Source organism: Petromyzon marinus, chromosome 5 (genome assembly GCF_048934315.1).
Source record: "Petromyzon marinus isolate PM22_M1 ecotype Great Lakes invasive population chromosome 5, UKy_Petmar_22M1.pri1.0, whole genome shotgun sequence".
Lineage (NCBI taxonomy): Eukaryota > Metazoa > Chordata > Hyperoartia > Petromyzontiformes > Petromyzontidae > Petromyzon > Petromyzon marinus.
The window spans coordinates 11,060,959-11,087,107 of record NC_133671.1 but is presented as its reverse complement, the minus strand read 5'-3'; the positions used below and the strand labels follow the sequence as shown (position 1 = coordinate 11,087,107).

Genomic DNA, 26,149 nt, shown 5'->3' with positions numbered 1-26,149 from the left:
GATGGCATGCTTTCGTATTTTCTCACATAAATTACTGATTGGATATCTAAAATTAACACTATCTCCATACAAAATGGCTTTAGAGGCAAATGCACAAACCGCTATTCTCTCAGCCGCCATTTAATATGATTAGTAAGTATAGGACGTGGTTTCACAATAATCTAAACTTTGAAATATGCCTATATAAAATCCACTTTGGTCTCAATTCAGACCCTATTTAAATTGCTCGTCCCCTGTGTGTGTTTCTACACAGAAATCTTACTTCTTTTGAGTCACAGCTGTGCATTTTTGACCCCAGTTATATGTGTAGAGGTGTTACGGGATGGTGACACGCGGTTGTAAAATGGTGGCCACAAACACGTCCGCTACAGCCACCACCCTGGGGGGCTGTGGGGGATGCTGTGATCCCTCCCAGCCCCACCCCTCAGTGAAGGACAGTATAAAAGGTGGGACCCGGGGAGCTGAGAGGCAGTTCATATTGACATGGGTGACGCCGCCCCCATCCGGCAAAATCCATTCTGGCTAAGCCCCACCGAGAAGGAGCATGTCAAATTGGCTGTTAATGACATGCTGTCGTCGGACATCATTTCCCCTTCCACTAGTCCATGGGGGGCCCCCATCGTGCGCGTCAAAAAGCACGATGGGTCTCTGAGGTTTGCGTAGATTTTCGTCGCCTGAATAAGATGTCTATGGCCGACGCATATCCACTCCCAAGAATGGACGAATCATTGGACGCCTTGGCAGGGGCATAATATTTCTCCACATTAGACCTGCTATCGGGATTTTGGCAACTTCCCCTGGACGAGGAGTCAAAACCCAAGACTGCTTTTAGAAAACCCGTGGGCCTATTCCAGTTTAATCGGTTGCCCATGGGACTCCACTCAGCTCCCCCAACATTCCAACGCTTAATGGAATTGGTTTTGGCCGGTCTCCAATGGGATACCTGTTTAATTTATCTGGACGATGTCATTGTGTTCAGCCGGACGTTCGAGGAACACCTCGAACATCTACGGGAAGTATTCCTGAAAATGCGGTCCGCTAAATTAAAGTTTAAGCCACAGAAGTGCCACCTCCTCCGGGAATCTGTGCGGTATTTGGGGCACATAGTGAGTCGTTCAGGTATCTCCACTGATCCCACTAAAACTCAGTGTGTCAGCTCCTGGCCCATGCCCACTTCGGTCAGTGAGGTCCGTAGCTTCATAGGGTTTGCCTCATACTATCGGTGGTTCGTCGCACATTTTGCCACCATAGCCAAGCCCCTCCACGCTCTGACGGTAAAGGGTGTAAAATTTTGCTGAGGTCCTGAGGAGGAGGCCGCCTTCCACTCCCTCAGGGACGCCCTCATGAGTGCTCTGCCCATGTGTTACCCTGATTTCACTGCACTCTCTGCTCGACACGGATGCCAGTAACACGGGCATTGATGGAGTGCTCTCGCAGGTCGTTGGAAAAGTCGAACGCGTCATCGCCTACGGTAGCAGGGTTTTATCGTCAGCAGAACAGCGGTATTCCGTTACCCATCGTGAACTATTGGCTATCGTTTTTTTAATCCAACAGTATCGGCCGTATCTCTACGGGTGGCACTTCACTGTCCGTACGGACCCCGCGGCATTACAATACATACTCCGTGTTGACCAGCCATTGGGACAACTGTCTCGATGGTTGGAAGTCCTGCAGGACTACCAATTCACGACCACTTGCCAGAAGGGTATTCGCCATACAAACGCTGATGCCCTGTCGCGACTGCCCGTCGGCGGGGAATGTGCATGTTTCCTTGGATCGGGACGTTGCAAACCGTAATGTGTTGTCCCGTCCACTGTTTTGACTGCCGCCGCTGACGCACTGGCTCTGAGTAGATCCCTCTTTGAAATGGGTGGGGATTCGTTACTTAATTTGACCCTCGCTGACTGGGGCCGGCTCCAAATGGGGGACGCATCCCTGCTTACACTACGTCGTAAGGCTGGCGGCTCCACGGATGGTTGGAGAGGGGTCGATTCTTGGATAATGCGGGAGGGTCTCCTTATGAATTGGGACGGAAAAGCCCTCCGTTACAGAATCGTCGTGCCGTCCACCTTACGGGGTAGGGTCATTCTGGCCGCTCACGAGCGGCTGTTGCATTTAGGGTTTCACAAGACCCTAGCTATGCTCCGCCTTGACTCAAAGGATGTGTGCAGTTCGCCCAGCGAAAACCACCAGCCAAAGCGACCTGTCCACCGTTACAATCCATTAGAGTCTCCCGCGTCAATGAGCTTGTTGCGCTCGACATTTTGGGGCTATTCCCGGCAACACCTAGGGATAATAAGTACCTGCTGGTTGGCGTCAAATATTTCACTTGATGGCCCATGGCCTGGCCACTCGCTAACCAGTCGGCAGCGGCCGTCGCCGAGGCCTTTGTCCAGGGCTATGTCCTGGACAAAGGCGCACCGGAGCGGCTGCTGACAGATCAAGGAAAACATTTCTCGAGCTCCCTACTGCGTGAGGTGTGCAACCTGTTAGGTACAAAGAAAGTGCGTACCTCCACCCGCAGACAGACAGGATGGTGTGCGAGTCTCAGGTGGATTGGGAGCTCCAAATCCCAGATGTTCTTGCTGCCTATAGGATGGCTCCGCACGCGGCAACTGGGTATTTCCCCTTCTTCCTGATGTACGGCAGGGATGCTGATCCACCCGTGGATGCCCAGTCGGGGATGTCGGTGCCCCACCCTAAATCCAAGTTGGCCGATCATGTCAAATTAAACCTTTTGAAATTGGCAGAGGCACGGGAGGCTGTGGCACAGCATTCAAGCTCTCGCCAAGTGGCGAACGAGCGGTTGCGTGCACACCGCACACACACCCACGAGTGGAAGCCTGGCAATAAGGCCTGGCTACACTGTCTGCAGGTACCGCTGGCAACATCCCCTAAACTGCTGAAGCCATGGAGAGGGCCGGTTGAGGTTGTGCAGGTCGCACGGCCACAATGTGTTCGGATTATGTGGGGGAAACGGCTATGGTATGTTCACCCCTCACGACTGAAACCATTAATTTCACCGCATACCTACCATAGATGTCCCAGGGGTCGAGCATGTGATGTGTCCGTCGACTCGGGGAATGTGGTACCGTCGCCTGATCCTCACATGCCACTGACTGTTCCACTTCCAGGCACACCGGAATTGACGGCTGACAAAGCGCATCGGCCAGTGAGGAAATCCAGCAGGTAATCTGCTGATTTTTTTGTAAGTACATCGTGAATAAATAAGATATGATGCACAAGCCGTCGATCATTAAGAGATGTTAAGTTTGACCCAATGTAGAGATCACAGTGGTGGGTCCTATATGGGCAGTTCAATGCAAATCTTAAGGCCGAGTGATAAATTGAGTCAAGCTTCTTCAATATAGTACTGGGGGCTGCTTTATATACGATGTCACAGTAATCAAGTAGAGGCAGTATGGTAGCTTTTATCAATTCCAAACGGAACATAGGGGGGAAGCAGTGCTTGTGTCGATACAGAAAACCTATTTTTATTTTTGTCTTTTTACAAATATAATCAATGTGATCTTGAAAATTAAGTTTTGAATCAAGGATGACCCCAAGATACTTGACTTGCTCTATTTGATAATTATTTAAGGAATGTAATTGGGGAAAAATAACTTCCTGTTTTATTCCTGGTGAGAAACATAGCACCTTGGTTTTGGAGGTATTCAGGACTAGTTTAAGAGCAACTAGCTGATGTTGTAGTTTGTTGAAATCATCCTGGAGCTTAGCAATCACGTAATCCGGAGAGCGGCCAGCAGTAATCAGTATCGTGTCATCTGCAAAAAAGATTTAACCTGGAATGATCCAGGTCATTGCCCAAGTCATTGACATGAAGAGAGAACAAGAGGGGGCCGAGGATGGAACCCTGTTGAACCCCTTTTGTTATCTTAACACTGTTTGACCTCCAGCCATCTATGAATACAGTTTGGGTGCGAGCAGAGAGGTAATTTTTTTAACCATTCCATTGCGTGTTTGGAGAAACGGAGGCAACTTAAGCTAAGCAGGGTGTTGTGGTCGACTGTATCAAAGGCTTTGGACAAGTCAAGAAAAAGACTGGCGCAGTACTGCCTATTATCAAGGCTCCTGTAAATGTGATTCAGAGAGTCTAATGCAGCAGATGTGGTGCTGTATTTTTTTTGGAACCCAGATTGGTTTCGATGTAAACGATTGTTTTCGGACAGGAAACTGCTCATTTGGTAGTTCAATAATTTTTCAAAAATTTTCATCAACGGGGACAAAATTGAGATAGGTCGGTAGTTTTTGATTTAAAGCTTTGGTGACTGCAGTAATTCATATTCTTAGCTCTTTCGGTAAAGTCACGTTGAAGGGAAACAATAAAATAATAATATATATATAAAACAATAAAAATTCTCACGACGTTTCGACCATAACACAAACCGTCGTCATCAGGTGTGTCGGTTTGCATTACTTTATTTATTTTTAAACAGTGTATTTATTTATAAAAAACGTCAGCACCACGCGCAGCGATTTGGCAGTTTATTTAGAAGGACTAGTCCATCTATGTTCTGAAAAGAGGAGGGGGGAGACGAAAAATTAATGTATGCTGCCTGAAAGCCACTTTAAGCATGAACAATCAATTAAGACCTGAAATGGTTAATCAAATCTTTCCAATGATTGCTAAGCCAGAATCCATCTTCTCGGTTGAAATTGTCTCTATGCTTGTATATGTGGATAGCCCCATGAACGAATCTCTCATGGTAGCCAGATGGCTTACAAAGAACCTCTGTCTTGGAAAAGTCAATGTCATGTGAGCCTACTGAATTATAACAATGATCTGCCACGGCCAAGGTGTTGGTCCTACCATGATTAAGGTCTGCTTTGTGTTCACGAATGCGGTCCGAGACATGGCGTTTGGTTTCTCCAATGTAACTACTACCACAGAGGCAACTTAGTTTGTAGACACCAGGGTACTGTATGTCCGGAATCACATCTTTTACAGATGGAACCAGATCACGGATTTTATGTAATGTGTTGAAACGGACCTGGATCTTGTGTTTATTCAAGATTTTGGAGATATTTTTGTGATCCCCGCAATGTAGGGTAAAGTGATGGTTTTGAAAGGCTCCTCAAGAGGATCCTTCTTCATGGTTTGAGTGATAGCTTTGCGGATTGTATAGTCAGAGTAACCATTAGCCTTAAGAGCTTGGTGTACGTGCTTGAGTTCACTGCCTATGTGTTCCTGGTCGGATATGCATTGGGCTCTATGATACAGAGTCTTGATGAGAGAATCTTCTGTGATGGATGGTGGTGGGAATCCGGTTTCAGATAAGCATCCGTATGGGTAGCTTTCCTGTAGACAGAGTGGCTCATTGAACCATCAGGTCTCTTCGCAATCATTGAAGACAAGGTTCATCAAGGACTAAACACTGAGGTACCCCCCCTGGTGAGACACTTTAACCAATACATACTTCACTTGGAATGGAACTTTCTACAAACAAACTGAGGGCACCCCAATGGGCTCCCCCCTATCTCCAGTTATAGCTAACATTTTCATGGAGAAATTTGAGACTGACGCCATCCAGACTGCCACTCTGCGCCCAACCTTATGGAAGAGGTACGTGGATGACACTTTTGTCATCTGGCCACATGGCCGGCCTGCTCTAGACCAATTCTTCGACCACATCAATTCCATACACCCAGCCATCAGATTTACCATGGAAGTCGAAAAAGATGGCAAGCTACCTTTTTTGGATGTCCTAATTAAAAAGAGACCTGATGGTTCAATGAGCCACTCTGTCTACAGGAAAGCTACCCATACGGATGCTTATCTGAAACCGGATTCCCACCACCATCCATCACAGAAGAATTCTCTCATCAAGACTCTGTATCATAGAGCCCAATGCATATCCGACCAGGAACACATAGGCAGTGAACTCAAGCACGTACACCAAGCTCTTAAGGCTAATGGTTACTCCGACTATACAATCCGCAAAGCTATCACTCAAACCATGAAGAAGGACCCTCTTGAGGAGCCTTTCAAAACCATCACTTTACCCTACATTGCGGGGATCACAAAAAAGATCTCCAAAATCTTGAATGAACACAAGATCCAGGTCCGTTTCAACACATTACATAAAATCCGTGATCTGGTTCTGTCTGTAAAAAATGTGATTCCGGACATACAGTACCCTGGTGTCTACAAACTAAGTTGCCTCTGTGGTAGTAGTTACTTTGTAGAAACCAAACGCCATGTCTCGGACCGCATTCGTGAACACAAAGCAGACCTTAAACATGGTAGGACCAACACCTCGGCCGTGGCAGATCATTGTTATAATTCAGTAGGCTCACATGACCTTGACTTTTCCAAGACAGAGGTTCTTTGTAAGCCATCTGGCTACAATGAGAGATTTGTTCATGAGGCTATCCACATATACAAGCATAGAGACAATTTCAACTGAGAAGATGGATTCTGGCTTAGCAATCATTGGAAAGATTTGATTAACCATTTCAGGTCTTAATTGATTGTTCATGCTTACAGTGGCTTTCAGACAGCATACATTAATTTTTCTTCTCCCCCCTCCTCTTTTCAGAACATAGATGGACTAGTCCTTCTAAATAAACTGCCAAATCGCTGCGCGTGGTGCTGACGTTTTTATAAATAAATACACCGTTTAAAAATAAATTAATTAATGCAAACCGACACACCTGATGACGACCGTTTGTGTTATGGTCGAAACGTCGTGAGAATTTTTATTGTTTTATATATATTATTATTTTATTGTTTCCCTTCAACGTGACTTTACCGAAAGAGCTAAGAATAGGTCGGTAGGTATTTGGATCATCTTTAGGACCCCCTTTGTGAAGTGGACGAACATAAGAATGTTTCCATTCTAGGGGTACTGATGCTTCTTTGATGGACAGGTTGAAAATATGGGCTATAGGTTTGTAAATTAGGTGACCAATAGTTAGCAGAGTAAAGACGAGAATGCTATCTGCTCCAGTAGAGGAGGACCCTTTGAGGTAGGAAATTTGTTTCAGAATATTACTTTCGTGGATAGGCTTGAAACTAAATTCGTTTAATGTTTCGACAGGGGTGTAGGAAATTGCATGAGCAGAGATGACCCCCAATACATTATCACAAAGGTCACCAGCTTCAGAAAAATGAAAGTTAAAATTGTCGACTACTTTTTGTGGCTCTGAAAAATAGTCCCGATTTCGGTTAAGTGAAATGTGAAGATTACCTGTGTTAGATGCCTTTTCGATACATTTGACTGTTTTCCAGAAGATCCTGGCGTTGCCATGTGATTCCAGGAGAGTGGAGGAAAAGTAAGAATTTTTTGCATGCCGTATTTTATTGAAACATCTATTCCTTAAAATCTTGTATTATAGCCAGTCTTTGACCAAATTTCTTTTCTGAGCACATGCCCAAGCCTTGTTCCTAGTTTTCATGAGGTTAGTAATCAAAGGATCAAACCATGGTGGGCGGTTGCCTTTAATTTTAAATCTAACCAACGGAGCGTGTTTGTTAAGAATTTGGAGAAACGTATACCTGAAGGTCTCCCAAGCCGTAGTCAGTTGGGGATATCACAGACCTTGTCAATATCCGAATGAAGCACATCATTAGTAAATGTCTGTATGCTGAAGTGTCTCATGGAGTGCTTATCAACCAATTTAGGGGGGGCTTTGGGTCTGGCTAACGATCTCACCCCAAATATGAGGGAGTGATCACTAAGGTTATTACCCAGAAAACCAGTGAGTGGGAAATTGTGAGGGGCATTAGTCAATAGGATTTCAAGCAGAGATGACTGTCCCGGATTTTTTAGGTTGGGTTTTGTGGGGACATTTATTAATTAAAATAGGTTAAATTAATCTGCAAAATTTGTGGCCACGGCCAGCGGGTTTAGCCAATTCCAATTCAGATCACCCATTCAAATTATTTCACCTTTAGGGAGGCCCCCAAGAAGCTCCCTCAGTGCAATCCCAGCTTCGACATCCTTACCACTAAGTGGTCTATAGCAGCACACTAACAATATCTGTAGATTTTTAGGGAGATTGATTCTGAGAGCCAGACCTTTAAAGCAATATTTTTTTTTTAAAAAGGAATGAGCTGATGAACATGCAATAGTACTACGAACATATATGGCAATTCCACCTCATTTAGACCCTCGGTCAAGCCGAAACAGGTTGTAGTTATTCGGTAAAGTCACGTAGGTAAAAAATAAAACAACAAAAATCACGACGTTTCGGCCACAACACAAGTGGCCTTCATCAGGTGAAGGGACCGTGCTGTCATGAGGACAGCGTTTTTCAAGTAGTGGTATCCCAAACTTTCACAGCTGCTTATTTCTCTCCACTCACTCACTCCATTCACTCACTCCACTCACCCCACTCACTCACTCCACTCACTCACTCCACTCACTCACTCCACTCACTCACTCCACCCACTCACTCCACTCACTCACTCCACTCACTCACTCCACTCACTCACTCCACTCACTCACTCACTTCACTCACTCCCCTCACTCACTCCACTCACTCACTCTACTCCCCCCCCCCCCCCCCCCGCTGTCCGTCATGGTCCCCACCTGCCCCTGGTCCATCATGGCCCATGCACCTCCTACGTACATCGTGCTAATTTTTATGCTAATTCCTTTGTCAAGCGTTTTGCTTCATCCCACACAGCTTAAAGGACGTGACCTGGGCTTGGCTGTTGTCACTCCAACGCTGTCCTCATGACAGCACGGTCCCTTCACCTAGTGGTATCCCAAACTTTCACAGCTGCTTATTTCTCTCCACTCACTCACTCACTCCACTCACTCCACTCACTCACTCCACTCACTCACTCCACTCACCCCACTCACTCACTCCACTCACTCACTCACCCCACTCACTCACTCACTCCACTCACTCACTCACTCCACTCACTCACTCCACTCACTCACTCACTCCACTCACTCACTCCACTCACTCACTCCACTCACTCACTCCACTCACTCACTCCACTCACTCCACTCACTCACTCCACTCACTCACTCCACTCAAGTTTGGGATACCACTACTTGAAATACGCTGTCCTCATGACAGCACGTCCCTTCACCTGATGAAGGCCACTTGTGTTGTGGCCGAAACGTCGTGATTTTTGTTGTTTTATTTTTTACCTACGTGACTTTACCGAATAAAACCAAAGAGTATGGATCCTTGTAGTTGTCAATCGTAAACTGCAAGTCATTGATGACCGGAGTGAGAAATGTTTCTGTAAGGCAGAAAATGTCTGGGTCCAGATTTGCCACTTCTAGTTTTAGTTGACTTAATTTAATCACAAGCCTCCTGATGTTGACGTGTAGAACACCAACACCTTTTCTGCCAGAAATATCTACAGAATAAAATGAGTTCTTTACATTTGGACCAGGGTGAAGCTCAATATCTCCCAGAAATAAGAAAAGTATAATTAATAGTTTGCACAGGTATTTTCTGTGAATGGATGAAGAGCGGCGAACTTTGGACGAATAGCAGCAGCTTACAGATGGCGACATTTTTAAGAGCGGAATGAAGTTCAGAAGGAGTGCTGGTGAAGTAATGGGACAGAGATAGGGTTTAAAAGGATGCAATGACAGAGTGTAGAAGTGGCTTTAAGCTGTTTCACTAGCAGGTGTAGTGCAAATGGAGCATCAAGTACGGACGAGAAATAACTAGGGCTGCTAGTGGTAGAGTTGAGTTTGGCACGAGATATGGCCAGGAGGGACAGCAGTAGGATACACAGCAGAACTGCCATCTTTAAAATAGCAAAGGTCCACAACAGTTCAAAACACACGTACAGGTAGGACGAGCACGAGAAATGTCTTGCCGCACTCGTCGCACATGTATGGCTTCTCGCCCGTGTGCTTGAGTTTGTGGTGGCGGTCAGCTCCAGGTCACGAAGTTGAGCTGGAGCACTTTTGTTGTTGTTGTTGAAATTACATGTGCCCGGCCACAGTTGGCTTTGAACGGCCGAGGCATACAGTTGTTGAGCCGAGGACGGCTTTGTCTCAAGGAAGGGTGTAAGGGTTCTGTGAGCCACCCTCACGCACATGCACCACGCAGACATGAAATCTATACACTCAGTATAACACGCACCAATCACATGCACGGGAATACACTAGACGGGGGTCAAGTGTTAAAGGGCACTGACGTCACCCGGACCAGGCGTGCGGGACGAGGATGTGTATTGGAAACGAGGGCGGAGATGGAGGGGTTAAAAGGGGCTGTGAGACGCGTGTTCGGGGTTGGTTTTGGAACGAGTGTTGCTGTGGGTTGAAGAATAAAGAAGTGCTTAAACAGTCTCCGACTCCTCTTCATCATAAGTCCCAGCTGTGACTGGAGGCCAAGCGAACCTTGTCACACGAGGTTGCGTGTGTCACAGCGAAACTGCGGCCTGCTGCAATTCGTGCACAAAACATGCTGCTCTGTACATTGGTGAAACCAGCAGAAGACTGGTAGATATTGTCAGAGATGACATAAGCCATTCTTGATTTGATAAGTCATCATTGGCGACTTCAATGAACCAGTCACCGAAATTTCGATTTAAAGCTTTCGTGACTGCAAGGATTCATCTTCTTTGGTGCTTTCGGTAAAGTCACGTAGAATGAGAATAAAATAATAAATTGATAAAATAAAATCACACAATAAAATTCTCACGACGTTTCGGCCACAACACAAGCGGCCTTCATCAGGTGAAGGACAGCACTGTCCTCCAGACAGTCTCGTCCCTTCACCTGATGAAGGCCGCTTGTGTTGTGGCCGAAACAACGTGAGAATTTTATTGTGTTATTTTATTTGATCAATTTATTATTTTATTCTCATTCTACGTGAAGTCACCGAAATGTTTTGCAGGATGCCACTTGACATTATGGCATGTGGATTATTATCCATCTTCAAAGATGAATTATCCCAACAAGTTGCGAGCAATATTTATTTTCAATTTGTTGGCTTTCATGACCAATGTCATAATAAAAAAAATGTATGTTTTGGGTGAGATCGCTTGAGCACAATGTCAATATGTGTTGTGCACCCTTTTCCACAAGGCACAGGCAAATAAATCAAGTTGTCACGTGGACAAAGGCACAAATGTTTTGTTTTTGCTTTAGCTCACCAGTATGCTGAAGAGTGAACCAAAACAATGTTTAATTTGTCATTAAATGTTGTGGATTTCTCTTAAACATGCCGGTGTGCTGAAGCAATTAAAATTGGAGTCGTTTGCGTGACAAATTTATTTGACTGTGTCAGGTGGAGGAGGGTGTAAGACACACATTGCCATTGTGCTCGTGCGATTTGACCTACAAATCGATTATGAACTACAAATCGATTATGAACTACAGCAATATTCATCTTGAGGCTGAGATTTATCATGCCTTCTGGTCTTAGTGTGAAGCAATCTCCACCAATCTGCCTAAATTTTTTTCCATCGTTTCAGATAATACTCGAGAAGGCTTAATGGGAGTCTATAGTCTATGCATGTGCATGTAGTAAGGGCTTCATTTATCACTCAATATTTTCCTCAACGCTGTGAGGGCTGTCTTAGAGTAAGGGATTATTGGCGTATGGCACTACCACTAGGCTACAAGCACACATATGTATAAAAATCCTTTATTATTGTACTCAACAGTCTTTGACGACATCTGCCATCCAAAACTACTATTCAAGCAGATTGTTTAGCATCACACACACCACCACAGTATCATGATGACTAAATACACTGAGATTAAAGTGTTATTTCAAAACAATTCCTGGAACAGCATTGCGGACTGTTCCAGATGAAACTAAGCACCGTGTTTAACCGACAGATTAAAATTAAATTGCATTACATACTCGAGTCAAAACATGCAAGAAATATCGTGATATATGCATCTACACATATGACCTTACTTTAAAAAAATCCATGGTATACATCATCAAATTGCAAGCAGCACCGACCATGCGTGCCTATTGTCTTTTGTTTGTAATATGCTGCTTCATATTCACAGTTCTACTCACTGCAACAAATTGAATTAAACCATCACGTTCTCCCCATTGTTAACCTCCTGATCGCCTTGAGAATTAATCACGCTCCCAAAACTTGTTTTACGTCAGTGAGAAAATCTGTTCATTATTAACCTCTCAAATGCATTTAATATTCGTCATACTCTGAGGACCAGCTGCGCTTCAACTAGACTTTGGACTGTTGTCTTAGTATATGACCAGATGTGAAGTGTCTTCTTTGGTTGTTTTAAAACAAAACAAAATATATTAACGAATGGATTTGTTTATTTTATATTGTTTTACCATTAAAATAATCAGCAATACACTAAACACTTTAAACCTCATCATATCCTAAAAAATAACTATATAGACTGATAACACTATTCTTTAGGTCTTTCGGTAAAGTCATGTAGATAGGTTTAAATTAATAAAAGAAATAAACACTGTGTAACAATTTTTTTTATTGTTTTTGTTCCTTGGTAGTAAGTGTTATTTCCTAATTTCTTATGCCTGAAACGTATAGAAAATGACTATTATTCCCCACAATCTTTGCTTTTGTGACCAGGACATTGATATTTAGAAATGTACCTATTTTCAATGAGAAAACGGGCAAATTTGTGTATTTTCGTTCACATAAAGTCAGAAAAAAATAACATATGAATCAAAATTTACATGTATTTATACTAAATAATTAAAAATGAATACAAAAGACTTATAAGTAAGTAGTTTTTCGAGATTTATTATTATGATTATAAATCTCGAAAAACTACTGTCGCGGTATTGGTTCATGAAGGAAACGTTTAACGCGTAAAACGGAGTAACATACCCAATTTCTCAGTAAATGTTTCTCAGCATTATTAATTCCAGCCGTTCTCAATCCGCCAAAGGATGAAAGTCTCGCCAAGCCTTGTCAGTTATGGAGGTTTTTTTAATCATACTTCACTAGACTTGTCAGTGCGGGTTGGTGAAAGGAGGTTGGCTGGGCAGCACTGGTTCGGATATCACTTGCCACTGCTGTTAGCTGTGGTCGGGAATCAAACTTTGGTTGCCAGGTTCATAGTGCACTGCACTCGCCATTATGTCACCACTCCGTCTCCTCTCTGCAGTGCTGCACAAAATTATCAAGAGTACTTTCTCTTCTGCTTCAGTTACTCAATCCTGTGCAATAAATGTTCATCAGTAATAAAAATGTGACTGAAATTGCATTTTCCTGAGGAGCAATCATTCTGAGAAAAATGGTATTTGATCAGCTTGGAACCAGATTCGTGTTGTGAACAAGGGGTCTCAACATCACAGGGCCCTAGCAAACCGGAAACATACATACCTAGTTTTTTTGTCACGTATTTTATCGCGAGTATTATTTCAAATTTAATGACTTTGCACCTGTCTGACCTGCACATGGCCAAACCTATGCCTGTAAACCCGCACAGGCAGTGCCAACCACAGTGTATTGTTCTGGTTTTAATTTTATTTTGGTTTTGAAATTAACTGTCCTTGCTCACATGCAAGTGTAAATGGACGTTACAAAAAGGATTGTAAGGTTGCCATCCTTTTATATCTGGGAAGCAAGGTCTAAACTTCCATGGAACCTTTTTTTATATGGTATCACGTTGCAGTGATTAATAGTTTATAGGGGCAATACCATGAAGATGAAGATACCATGAAGATGTTGCCTTCTTGTGATAGGCTTGTTGACAGAGTGAAATAGAGTAACATTATTTTACTGAAACTGTTTCGAACATTCAGTCACACACGCTTGAACGATGACATTACAGATGAATCAACCAAGAGGCCATTTTGGGGGCTGGCATAACATAAATTCAATTTGGGCCACATTTGTTAATACCTTTTTGTTGTTAAGGTAGATTGCAATCAATAATCTTAAATTCACCCCACCGTCTTGGATCTCAGAATTGTACTTTGGTCATCTGATCCTGGCCGATTGTGTGTGCCGAGGTCATATCTCTGTAGGATGGGTGATCGGGCCTTTTCTTACATGTCCACTGGACATTAACTTTTCTGACTCTCCCATCACTTTATTCAAATCGCGTCTTGAGACTCAATATTTGAAGGGCTTTTACTATTTCTTTAATGTTTGTTTTAGGGTAGGATTTTATTGGTGTGAGCCTGCCTATGGTGTGTGTGTGTGTTTTGTACAGTGCCTTGTGATCTCCGGGTGAAATGTGCTGTATAAGTGTAAATTATTATCTAGGTTGAGCCGATCAGTACTTGGATGGTGTTGTACGTGTGGAGGTTCTTTAATGACCAGGAAATGGCAGTATTGAGTGTCATCCCTCGGATGTGTGGTGGGGTTTTCTTCTTTGTATGTACATGTCTAACACTCATTAATGGCATCATCCAGGCTTCCCAATGCCAAACCCTACTAAATATGTAAATAATTCGGTAACTAATTTGCATTATTCAGTACATTTTTTGAACACCCATAATTTATTGCATTCACATAAATTCACAAGAAATGTAAAAGTATTTCAACGTAGTCAAAGTATCATTATTGTTTACTGCTTATTCGTAAATATTGTACTCAGATTGTCGGCAACCATGACTGACTACTAAGTACTATATTGTTGTATGCGTGTGTGTAACATATGGATAGAAAAAAAGCACTTAAGCAATTTATAAAGAATTCTGCTGACAGTCATTTTAATGAACGTTTAATGATCTTTTATGAGAAAAATTATAATGCATTACTTTGCATTTTACATTACTGGGTAATCTGAAATACAAAGTGGGTTGGTTAATTTATTTCCCCAATTAGAAAGCTAGCGATACAGTCCCAAGTATTGTATATATTTTCTGAAAACCCTAAATCATTGTTCTTTGAATATACTTATACCCAACACTGCAAACTAGAAGCTTAAGGCCACCAGCAGAGACGTGTACTGCTCCATGTGTTTAAAATGCAGTACTGTAACATTTGAACTTGACCACTGTACATAGAAAAAAGTCCTTTAGAAAGTTTCCTGTATATATTTTTTGCGCATTGTATGATTAATCACTGAAAAGTGCATAACACTACGAAGAAATGTATGCTTTAAATTGCATTGAGAGAAAGAAGAACATTTTGTATTTGATAACATACACAGATTGATGACAATGTAACGGTTAATTCAAGTGGGCTTTGGTAGGATACGTCTTCTCGAAGGGATGGTGGACAGTGGTTGAGAATAGTGATGGAGTGGAAGCCGGGGAATAAAAGGCACCTGAGAGGATCACCATAGAGAATATTGAATGATCACGTGCTGATCACGTGCTGGTGCTAGGTGGATTGTTAGATTTCAGGATCGTGAGAGGTTATGGCGGCTTGGGGAGGCCTTCATTCAGCAGTGGATTAACCATGGCTCATGATGACGATCTATTGATCTAGCCCTTACATAGATTCTCCAAGCAGAAAATGCAGGCTTCAATGGCTCACTATTTTAATCGCAAACGATCATCACCGAATCTGTGCTTGTTCAACGTTTTCAGGATTGAAGTGTTCTCTGCCCGGTATGCCAGCTACCCCACACAGGTAATTTGTTCTTCTTGTTTTATTAATTGGAGAGGCTTTGCAGTGTTGTGATGTAAAAAACAAGTTCTTGTTTCATCCAGGGTGAATAAGGATTGAACTGCCAGTGTTTATAGATATGTGTATATAATGCTGTACTTGAAATACACTTTACTTATAAATTAAACAATACAAATTAACAGCCCTTTATCAGTCAATTGTAAGATGACTGCCCCTACACAATGCTGGTCATGAGGGTTGTTTAACCATACTTCACCACACTGGTCAGTGCCGATTGTTGAAGGAATGGGCCCATAATCGGGTTTGTTTTAACTTAACACTGAAGTGAGACAGTTCATAGCACAGTGTGATAACCACTGTGTTATCTCTTGGTCTTCTACTCATAAACATGTGAAAAATAGTTACGAAAACAAGTTTGCCCATTTACAGAATATATCTACATCTGCTACGTGTGCAATTTATATATTGTGCGTGTATACGTACATATATATGTATGACAGACGTTATTACTGCCACCTCTGATGTAAATATGTCAGCACCACAGGTTGTTTTCTTGAAACCAATATGATTCCAATTGTGAACTCCATTGTGATTGTATGTACACGTGAAACAAAGAGGGTTTGAAGTCATTTCACAGCTTTTATTGTTTTTTGTTTGCATTTCACAGTATCGTAATAACATAGAATATATCAACCATACAAGATGAGACTGGTGGCTGAATGTAGGCATGCAGTGATTGTAGATAAGTTGAACATTGTTCCCAGCTGTGAGAGTTAATGAGCATTATGCTGATAACCAAGTAAGGTAGCCGTTGCAAAATAATATTTCCCTGCTCCGATTATGCTTTTTGTTTAGTTTCAGTTTTGCTCTACGTGGCTTTAGCATTTACACTGAATTGTACGAATTCTAACCACAGCCTAGGGTGATTTGCATATTCTATTTTCTCTTCCGTATGGAAATATGTTCAAGAGCTAAATGCAAATGTCGGTCTGCTCACCACGAGGGTGCTTCAGGAGATACTTAATATAGTTTTGCTAATTTCCCCGTTAAAGAAGCACAGACTATAATGGTTTACAATCTGGTTAATGGTTTGGATTGTATGGCCGCTATTAAAGTTAATAAATACACTTGTTGTGAAGTTATTACTTTTCTGTGTCTTCCTAGACTAATAAGGGAAACAAAGCTGCACAGACGAAACAGACCAAAATATAAACAATAAAAAAACTAGACGGCAAAAAACAGATAATGTTGAATATAATTGTGATCCTGAATTGTTAAAATTAATCAAATCACTGGTGAGGTGAATTGTTGAATGCCTACTATGAAGCCACCAATTTCTTACCGTGAGGGTCTGAGGATTAGTGGCGGTCGTTCATGAGGTTGCTGATGGGGAGGTTGTTCTTCTATTCTTGTATATGGCTATATGTTAACACGCTAAATGAAAATGTTAAAGTCTGCTAGCCACGAGAGGGCTTCAGGGGTTCGTGTAGTGTTGCTATTCCTCCTCCGTTGAAGTAACGCAGACTGCAGTGGTTTACTATGTGGTTCATAGTCTGGGTTGCATGACCATTATCGCACTACTCTGCCTTGTCTTTAATTTGGTATTCATGAAGGAGATGTGCGCATTGGCCTGATGATGTTATGATGTGGTTGTTGGTTATACCAGGGTCTTTGAGGAATGGCAAAGCCAGCAGGTGCGATGGCTGGGTCTCGACTGAGGTGTTGATTCCAGGCACTCGTGTTCTTCCACTCTGGAGAGGTTATCATGTGACAGAAATTCAGAGGGGGCAGTGTGGCTCGTACCTTTACTTTTGCTTTTGCATAAAATAGGATTTTTTAAATCTCAATCTTTTTTTAAAGAAACTACATGTACCTGTGATTGTATTTTATACATATCATGACGAGAGGTCAGGAGATTCAATTTAATATAAATCCGTGCAGTATAGAAGGTAAGGATATATATGCACTGTATTCAGGATATGATCCAAAACGGAATGTTTAATTATCTTCCTGTCGGTTGAACTCACATTGTTTCTTTTAACTGCTGTTCTTCAGCCATAATGGTATTTTGTGCACCTTGGCAAAAAATATTATGATAATAGTGATGAATGAAGATGGCGTACAATGAATAAAATAATGAACTTTGAGAATGCCAGTTTCCACTACTTTTAGTTATTTCCAGTCGATGAAATTTACACTAAAACTATGAGGCACACAGCAATATATTATAACACTACACCACTGCACCTCATCATATTATCTAAAATGTTCCCTTTCAGATAAGATAAGGTGCGTGGCAATTCATCACACTATCCACGATTATCATGGCTTATCGTGCATCAGCGTGGATAAAAGTAATCTTCATTGGTAATGGGATGAATAACACCTCTTTATTAACAATTTTTTAAAATGTATTAAAGTTACCCACCACTTCATTGTAGATAAGAGGAGATTCACTGCTACACAAACATATGAATTCATATAATCTGGCAGCAGTAATTAACACTGTGATTGCATTGTCTACTTCGTGGGAAGCGGTGGTGTAGCAGTTAGCGCGTCGTGCTATCAACTAGGCGACCCCAGTTTGATTCCCGCTCACGGCCAACATCAGTGCCGATTATCTGAACCGGTCATGGGCCTGCACTAGTTCGACTCACCCTCAGATGAGTACCTGGTGCCATGTGTCAACATCGCCACTCGGGAGACAAAGGCGGCCAGGCATGGTGCTGGCCACCTACCCCCTCGTGTGCCATGTCGGCCTTCGTATGTGCCCATGAACAGCACTTGCCCCAAGTATGTTAATGGTATACAGGGGTCTTTCTCTTTGTCTGTCTACTTAAGACACATGCAGCACAGATTGTTAGAATACACATTGTATTTATACTTTCTGAATATATGTGCAATACGAATGCCGTATGTTAATACATCTGTACAGTGATCAATATTCATCTGAAGTGTTTCCGGGTTGCTGGGTATCATGCCATCACCTGACTCAGATGTGCCCTTGGTTCCATATAGTAATGTCCATATTGAGAGTAATGTTACGTCCAGCTGGATGTTAAAATTTGTGGCTGGTAACGTTGTGCAAATCAACATTGAAAGTGAATTGTATCTTTTAAAAAATAATGTAACGTGACATATATATACGTGCCGTTAAATACTCCTTTTTTTCTATTAAATACAGTATAAACAAATTGCAATTTAAATAAACACATCTCATTCATGATGTTCATTCAAGCGCATTAAAAACATAACAGTTCATTTTCTTTTTCTTGCTTTCATATGTGTGGGTTTTAAAAATATAAATAATTGTTGTCCCCTGTAGAGAACAGAAGTTCTTTATTTATGGCTGTCCTTGCTATTGTGATGTTGTGAGAAATTGCTGCAATAAGTCGGCAGGTTGGAAACTGCCACAGCAGCAAAATTCAGCCGTACGGTACATCTCTCCTAAATGAAACATCTAAATGAAAGAAAGGCTGCAAACTTTGATCTATATCTCACTTTACACATGTTTCATGAGCTTACCATTTAAGTGCATACTGTTTGCAATGAATTTCATGGTGTTTTTTTTTCTTCGTCTTCTTAAATGTAGGCAATTACTTGTGGTATTATTGCATGATTAAAAGGAGGCTGTATCTCATGCAGTGATACATTTACTAAAATCAATTTGAAAATCTTAAGGAATGATCAAGATTATCTTTACAAACGAATTATATTCATTGTGCAGTATAATGGGAAGCGCACTGGGCTCGCAACCCAGAGGTCGCTGGCTATCCAGAAGTAAAAATGGGTGCACCACAGTTAATTGATTGGCTGATTCTGTGTAGCGGGGTAAAGGGTGAGTGCTCCACACATCTTACCATGCTCACGTCATGATATTGTTTTACCAAAGCTGTTTTGAAAACACATCTCGCTGAGTGTACTTTTTCATATACCCTGGAAAAGTTTTTGTTGCATGGAAAACTAAACATGTTAAGCCTCAACTGTGGAATTTTAGATTATTACATTAAACAAAATATCGTGGTATTTCCTTTGTGTGTGTAGGTAGTCGCAAATGTGCTGAGAATATCTACTTGCTACTCTTGAGATCCCAATTAAATAACAAGTGGGTGTGAGACCCAAATGTGAACCATCGATCTTAATCAGAAGTACGGTATTAGCCCTCTAGCCACAAGGTTACTTTTTAAATTGCAATTTGAAGGGTTCTGACGTCAATAGAAACCTAAATTTCGATTTAAAGCTTTCGTGACTGCATGGATTCATCTTCTTGGTACTTTCGGTAAAGTCACGTAGAATGGAAATAAAATAATAATAAAACATAATCAAACAAAATTATCACGACGTTTCGGCCACAACACAAGTAGCCTTCCTCAGGTGAAGAAACAGGACTGTCCAGAAGACAGCGCTTGAGTGAACACTGCCAAGCATGGACAGCGTCTTTTAAGCTGTGAGGGAGGAACAGAGCGCCTTGACAAAGGAGTTAACATATAAATTAGCATGTTAGTGTGAGGGACAAGCTTGTGTTCAGACGGACGAGTGGCAGTCTGGATGGCGTCAGTCTCAAATTTTTCCATGAAAACGTTGGCTACAACCGGAGATAGGGGGGAGCCCATTGGGGTGCCCTCAGTTTGTTTGTAAACCATTTCGGTTCTTGATTGATTGTATTTTACGATGACTTTCAGACCGCAGTCCATTCGCTGGCACTGCCTCTTAATACCTTTCAAACGACGGTCAATGGTATGGTTTATAACATGTAATGTTGAACATAATTCATAAGGCAATATATAGTATCGTAATTGTATAGTGAATATACAGCAGTCTGGTATACAGTAGGGTTGGTAGAATAATACATAGTGTAATATTACAAGTCTAATATTTTATAGTATAAAGTACAGTGAGGGAAAAAAGTATTTGATCCCCTGCTGATTTTGTACGTTTGCCCACTGACAAAGAAATGATCAGTCTATAATTTTAATGGTAGGTTTATTTGAACAGTGAGAGACAGAAGACAAACAAAAAAATCCAGAAAAACGCATGTCAAAAATGTTATAAATTGATTTGCATTTTAATGAGGGAAATAAGTATTTGACCCCTCTGCAAAACATTACTTAGTATTGGTGGCAAAACCCTTGTTGGCAATCATAGAGGTCAGACATTTCTAGTAGTCGGCCACCAGGTTTGCACACATCTCAGGAAGGATTTTGTCCCACTCCTCTTTGCAGATCTTTTCCAAGTCATTAAGGTTTCGAGGCTGACGTTTGGCAAACTCGAACCTTCAGCTCCCTCCACAGATTTTCTATGGGATTAAGGTCTGGAGACTGGCTAGGCCACTCCAGGACCTTAATGTGCTTCTCCTTGAGCCACTCTTTTGTTGCCTTGGCCATGTGTTTTGGGGTCATTGCCATGCTGGAATACCCATCCACGACCCATTTTCAACGCCCTGGCTGAGGGAAGGAAGTTCTCACCCAAGATTTCACGGTACATGGCCCAATCCATCGTCCCTTTGATTCGGTGAAGTTGTCCTGTCCCCTTAGCAGAAAAACACCCCCAAAGCATAATGTTTCCACCTCCATGTTTGACGGTGGGGATGGTGTTCTTGGGGTCATAGGCAGCATTCCTCCTCCTCCAAACACGGCGAGTTGAGTTGATGCAAAAGAGCTCCATTTTGGTCTCATCTGACCACAACACTTTCACCCAGCTGTCCTCTGAATCATTCAGATGTTCATTGGCAAACTTCAGACGGGCATGTATATGTGCTTTCTTGAGCAGGGGGACCTCGTGGGCACTGCAGGATTTCAGTCCTTCACGGCGTAGTGTGTTACCAATTGTTTTCTTGGTGACTATGGTCCCAGCTGCCTTGAGAGCATTGACAAGATCCTCCCGTGTAGTTCTGGGCTGATTCCTCACTGTTATCATGATCATTGCAACTCCACGAGGTGAGATCTTGCATGGAGCCCCAGGCCGAGGGAGATTGACAGTTCTTTTGTGTTTCTTCCATTTGCGAATAATCGCACCAACTGTTGTCACCTTCTCACTATGCTGCTTGGCAATGGTCTTGTAGCCCATTCCAGCCTTGTGTAGGTCTACAATCTTGTCCCTGACATCCTTGGAGAGCTCTTTGGTCTTGGCCATGGTGCAGAGTTTGGAATCTGATTGATTGATTGCTTCTGTGGACAGGTGTCTTTTATACAGGTAACAAGCTGCGATTAGGAGCACTCCCTTTAAGAGTGTGCTCCTAATCTCAGCTCGTTACCTGTATAAAAGACACCTGGGAGCCAGAATTCTTTATGATTGAGAAGGGGTCAAATACATATTTCCCTCATTAAAATGCAATTCAATTTATAACATTTTTGACATGTGTTTTTCTGGATTTTGTTGGTGTTATTCTCTCTCACTGTTCAAATAAACCTACCATTAAAATTAAAGACTGATAATTTCTTTGTCAGTGGGCAAACGTACAAAATCAGCAGGGGATCAAATACTTTTTCCCTCACTGTATAGGGTAGTGTATAGTAACGCATTGTATAATTCAAGGGTGGGGTTTGTCTATGGCAGTGTATATTACGGTGTATAGTCGTGTAATGTAGAAAAAAGTTTAGTTGGAGACATCAATATAATGCATAATGTTAGAGCTTACATTGGGCTGTGTATACGATATTATAAAATGTAGTTTAGATTGGAAGGTATACCATTGTAATGCATAGTAGTCTAGTTTATAGCATAGTTGTAACGCAACACAGGACAGAGCAGCGCATCGTGGCTGTTTCTCTCTCTCCCCCCTCCTCCGTTCCGAGCATAGATGGACTCGTCCGTCTGAACAAAGCTCGTCGCTTTCCGTGGTGCTAACGTTGAAAAGAAAAAAGAAACCGCCACTTTTTTCGACGTAGAATTGTAATGTATAACGACTTATTGTTAGTAGCTCAGCTGATTGGAGAGTATATTTAGTTTGATAACATAGTTTATATTTTAGTTTTTTATCAGTTTACTATATGGTATTCATTATAGTGTAGTGTATACCCAGTTACTCTATGTTAATAGCTCAACTTATTGAAGAATATATTGAGTACATTTATTATATTGATGTAGTTTATACTTAGTTCTTTCACATCGGCTTATTGTATGATAGTTGGATAGTTGCAGTTCTTTAGCGTCAATATACTAAATGCCTCTGTTGATATGTAAAGTCTGACTTTAACATAGCTACTTCCGTGACCAGTTACATGCTAATCCCTCACACAAACATCATGCTAATCTCCCAGTTACATGTTAATATCTGACTTTAACACCCTGCTAATCCAACACATTAACACAGCTACTTCAATGCTAAATTCTTCTGTTGATATGTAAACTCCTTTGTCAAGGCGCTCTGCTCCTCTTAAAAGATGCTGCCAAGCTTAGCAGTGTTCATTGAAGCACTGTCGTCCCGACAGTTCTGTGCCTTCACCTGAAGAAGGCTACTTGTGTTGTGGCCGAAACGTCGTGAGAATTTTATTACGTTTTATATTTATTTCCATTCTACGTGACTTTACCGAAAGAACCAAGAAGATGAATCGTCACATCATGAAAATGTACAAACGCAGACGTCCTTGAAATGCCATATTCGCATTGGCTGGCTATCAAACCCCCCTGCATGCTGATTGGCCAGCTGTTAGCTTTCAGCAAAACCACTTTACAGACATTGCAGCTCAATTCACTGTCACTAACACCAAAACGACCTTGAGTTTGTATGCATTACCATTCATTGCAATGTCATTGATTATGCCATCTCTGAGGTACAAAAACCAGTCTGTCAGGGAAATAAGAATATATCATTATCCTGGAAGAGGGTAGAACTACATGTATATGCATTGTCTTGTGTGGTGCATCATTATGCACCTGACAAGAAAACGGCACTTTTAACTTCTCAAGAAGACTTTCAGATTTCCCAGGACAGCCACCTCATAGACATAGGACGATCTTGGGAAAATCAGAACAGGTGGCAACTCTAATTCCCATATCACTGCCTACTGACCCTTGCTTGACCTCCTTTCCACTTACCTCCTCCCGTATTGCTGTTGTGGCACAGGGTCTCTCCCGTGGCCTACCTCAACTACAATAATGGTGAATGTGGGTGTATGTATGGTGTATGCATGTTCAACTTCTTTCGCCACCGTATATTGCCAAAAGTGCTAATCAGAGGTGCCGGGAAAGGATAACAGAAGTGCGGGGGAAGGACAAAATCGGTGGTTGTTGGCAAACCTGAATTTATTATGAACAAAATATTGATGGGATGGTGTGCATTTCTGGATTATTTAGAAAACCAATGATACAAAAAGCTAAATGGATATAATCTGTGAATTAAAAAGATCAAATGTTAAATTATGAATCCTGACTTAAAGCTTTCGTGACTGCAGGAATTCATACTCTTTGGGTGTTTTGGTGAAGTCACGTAGATAGAAAAATAATGAAATATAAAAAAATCACGACGTTTCGATCGCAACACAAGTAACCATCTTCAGTTGAAAAAAATACAGCAGGCGGACTGCTGAGGCAGGAAGAAATACAGCGAGAGAGCGACCGCAGCCAAAGGTTATATAGGTTTGAGATGGGTACAACCAAAGGGAAAGTGGGCGGGGCTAGAGATGAAATTTGCAAGTAAATGTAAGATCGCAGAGCTAGGTATATCTCGGCCATTGTGTTGCTAGAGATTAGCATGTCAATCTGTTAATGTAACCCCACGGCAACGGTGCTGAAGAAGCCAGTGCCAAAATATGTATCAAAACAATATTTCCGCAAAAAAACGCACCTACGTTTATTTTTCAAAGTTTTTTTTGCCGTGGAATGGTTTTCTCTGAAATCAGTAGAGTAGAAAAGTTTAAATATCGGCAGCCAATCACCTAAATCGGCAGGGTTGGCAAATACGTTTAAGTGATTTTGGATAGTGGTGATTTTTTGGTGTTCCGGGATGGTGGACCGGGCCAGCCATTTTTTAATAGAGTTTGCTGGACTCCTCTTTGGACTCGCTAATGCTCAGATTTTCAACGCCTGTTGCGGTGTGCGTGTTTTGATGAATTATCGTTGTGTCCCTGTTTCAGATGGTTCTTCACATGTTTGTTGTTGTCCCTTCTTTCTCTCTTTTTCCTTCATTTAGCCCCGGTGAGTGTGTGTGATCTGTGTGTTATTATGTAAAACACTTTGTCATGTAAAGCACTTACATTCCACATTATTAAAATTTTAATTAGATTAATGATCAGTTTTATACCGCATCGTTCATTTAAACACCCAACAAATAAAAAAATACATCTCATCCTTTAACTACCAATCACCTCACAAATGTTACACCACTAAAAATGTATATATATCATCGCTAAATAATTGTGCTAAGAGGTGGTGGAGTTATGTTGTGAATGGTGTTTGGCAAATTTCACGTTGAAAAATAATTATAATGAAGATTTGCAATCATTTTGTTATTTTGTGATGTTAATGTTTGGCAAGTATGACTTAAACGTTTAAAAAGTAATATCATAGAAAAGATAAATACTTTATATATATGAAAAAAAACTTAATTACATCAGCCACCCACTTATATTACCAAGCTAAGCCCAAAAGACAATGCTGATCAAAGACATATCTTTGTGAAGTGCCAGAAAATAAGTTTCATGTGTGTGATTTAATTAATGAACCAGAAACTAGTCCAGCAAAGATGTCTGGAAATTACTTAATACAAGCAAAAATCATTTTTATGGGTTTCTCATAGTTTACAAAGACGCTAATGTATCTAAATGACGATGTAATGTCATTAATGTAAAAGCTTGCATATTATCGCTATTACTCAAGCTATTTGATTGTGTTGTCTGATATAGGATCTGACTTAGCAGACTTAGTGTTGGCACATTTCTTGCAAGACAATACATGATTCTAACATCATACAAAATGTACTGTGCTCTAGAAGGTGCTAGCAATACCATGAGACGTTAAACCGGGGTGCTATCTATCTTTAAAATATTAAAGATGCGGCATTGCTCAATAGAAACAGATAGTTCTTGTCGTTGATCGAATTCCATTACATATCAATTATCTATTTCAGTGGTGCAATGACCCCATTTGTGGTGAAAATTATTTTAACACTGCTTTTCCACACGCATTACAGTAATTGAATTACAGACTGGGCTTAATCATTAAATTATGAATCATGGGGGAAAAATGTGTGCATTAAAATTGAGTGATTGACTTTCGACATCATTCGCTGTGGAGCCAACATGCCAGCATGAAGGATCATGTGAGAAAACAAATTGTAGGTGACATGTCGGACGTTAAGTTGGCTTTGGACAAATGGTAAGATGACGTTCAATATCTCAGAAACCCAACACATGGGGACATCCAGTAATAACCACGAGCTTGTTACAACATCAGGAGACACTTTACATACTGTATAGCGACTAGCAATGATGAGCAGCATTTGGAGCAGTGTCAGTCTTGACAGCGTGACACATTGACCAATCCTTCTCACTGGTACTCTACAGCTATGGGGGTCTCCTTGTGACGACCATCGAGTACCCAAATGGAAAAAAATGCATGATCGTTGGAGGCATCAGGAGAGGCTGTTTTGACATACTAAGTTGTTGAAGACTTGAAGTGCTAAATGTCAGCCTTAGCAGATGCTGATAACAACAATAAATG

The 26,149-nt window shown here is 41.6% G+C and overlaps 1 protein-coding gene and 1 long non-coding RNA gene across 2 annotated transcripts in view; one reads left to right on the top strand and one right to left on the bottom strand.

Annotated features, from left to right (window-relative positions):
* Nucleotides 1–26,149, bottom strand: part of LOC116939053 (uncharacterized) — a 70,062-nt gene that overhangs the window by 29,047 nt on the left and 14,866 nt on the right. The gene's annotated exons all lie outside the window — the stretch shown is intronic.
* LOC116939052 (transmembrane protein 132D-like) overlaps nt 14,698–26,149 on the top strand; it is a 586,990-nt gene continuing 575,538 nt past the window's right edge. Inside the window, exon 1 of the mRNA XM_076061542.1 lies at nt 14,698–15,493. The gene's annotated coding sequence lies outside the window, so the exon portion shown is untranslated. The remainder of the gene's footprint in view (nt 15,494–26,149) is intronic.